The sequence below is a fragment of the Physeter macrocephalus genome, chromosome 4 (genome assembly GCF_002837175.3).
Source record: "Physeter macrocephalus isolate SW-GA chromosome 4, ASM283717v5, whole genome shotgun sequence".
NCBI classification, from domain to species: domain Eukaryota; kingdom Metazoa; phylum Chordata; class Mammalia; order Artiodactyla; family Physeteridae; genus Physeter; species Physeter macrocephalus.
In genome coordinates this window covers 65,874,246-65,876,453 of record NC_041217.1, presented here as the reverse complement: position 1 = coordinate 65,876,453, position 2,208 = coordinate 65,874,246, and positions in this window count along the sequence as shown.

Sequence of the window (2,208 nt, the reverse complement as noted above, 5' to 3'; positions counted from 1 at the left end):
GAAGTTTATACTCTCACTCCAGCCCACACATGACTGTCAGCAATTGGTTAAAAAAATTAGGCTGAATTCTTCTTAGCAGCTCATGTGGTGTTTAAGGTCTCTTTCACCTGTGCTCTATCAGTGTTTGGGCCCTATCTTTCCTTGGAGGCATCAGTCGTCCCTTCAATTTCAAGCAATTGATTGTGCTGTGACCTCAGCTCTCTCATGCGTTCAAGAAGAGTTAAGATTTTGTAGTTTATCTGGCTTTTTCTTGTTGTTAAGATGTTGATTACATTTTTCTATATTCAAAGGGGAAACTGGAAATTTCTTGTGTGGCTTTATATCAAGTCTGGAATAAATAATTAAGAATCAGTAGGAATCAGGGATCTTTAAAGTAACAAGGAGTAGATAGATAAAAGGCTCATGAATTAAAGAAAATTAGGGGACATTTCTGCATTTTGTTTTTGTATATATAATTTTCCAAGTTACCGTTATACAAATGTATAGATTTTCTACATGTACTCTATGACCCTTAATCTTTATAATAACCTAAAAGAAAAAATATATATAATGCTCAATTTGCAGATGTGAAGGTTCAGATAATCTTCAAATGACTTTTCTAACATCAATTATAAAACAATTAATAGATCTAGTCTCGTGCCTGACACATACTAGATGTTAAATAATAAATGACAGAGAAGATGAATAAATGACAAGGGTTAAATGAGAACTCACTTCTCTTGCCTCACAATCTGAAGGAAAATTTTTCTTGATAAGTTTAACACATCTGTAACATTTGTAATAGAAAATTAGTGCTATATGATTTGTAGGTTCTGTGAAGCATCTTCCTAATTTGGGAAAAAAGGTACTATTTACATTAAAAGGTATTTACATATATACTTTTTAATTAGATTTTTCTTTACTTTTTCTTTCAACGGGCACCCAATTTGTCAGATTTCTCAGCGTCAATGTGTGTAACTCTGTCACTGCCCTTATTCAATTATAGGGGAATATTTGCTTACATGGCCATCTCATTAAACTACAAGCTACCTAAGGAGAGAAGCCATATTTGATTTATCTTTATAACACCACCTTCCAGAAAGTGCATGACACAAAGTCGACACTTGATAAATGTTGAAATAAACAGATTCATATGTAATAAATACATTGCAAAGATGATAAATTTTTTTAAAAAATGTTTCCTCTTTGGGTGGGATCTAACTGTCCTGTGAGAGGAATCTTCCTAACAGCTTCACAGTGAAGGATCACACTGATGGTAGCTGTGAGTTAGAAGTAGACATGAGTTGACCAGAGATGGCAGCAAGGAGGGAAATCTTGGGAGGTTATCGATTTATCATAATCTTCCTCAGCCCCACTCCATTCTAAAAATATGGAATAATGATATTTTCTCATCTTATAATGTTTAGAAATATTATTTTATACTTTCTATCAGCCACATCTTTCTCTTCCATTTTTAAGTCTCTCATATATAAAAATCCCAGCCAAATTATTACTGACTGGTGCAGCTAATAAAGTCCTCCAATCAAAAAATTACTTCAATGCCTACTAGGTTATTGAGGGCAACTGGGAGTGGTAATATTTTATTCCTCAGTCTTTGTTTCTTGTTTTAAAAGAATGAGTTATGTGTCATTAGGTAGGGAATAAGGTTGGTACTTTCCCAACTAAGAGTTTTCACTTGACATCCAACATCTGACTCTGGAACTTGACCTTTTTCAATTTAGTTAATAATTGAATCATGTTTTTTCATTTTCTTTATACCAAACACTTTCAGCAAGATTCTGGATCTCACCTGTGTTTCCACCTTATCATGATTTGGGCATTTTTAGTTATTGATCAGTTGGCCTGGAAATTCCATTTTTATGTTAGAATTCACCAGTGACATTTCTACAACAATCTGTATATTCAGTTGGCAGGTGAGGGAGAACCAGATTACTGGAGCAATTGATTAAGTCAAACCTCAAGGACATGTCTTAAAAAAAAACCTGGTATGCAGAGGCTCCTAGAGAATTTATAAAATGCTTAGCCAGCAACTTGAGACATTGTCTGAGTAAGAACTTTTGTACATAGGCAAATAGCTTGGACACTGGAGAGTTATAGACACAGGGCTTTGAAATAATCCTCACATCTCTTGCTATAGAAAAATATTTTTTAACAAAAGTTATTTCAACTTCAAACAACTTGTTTTGTGTGTCTACAAATCAGTTGGTC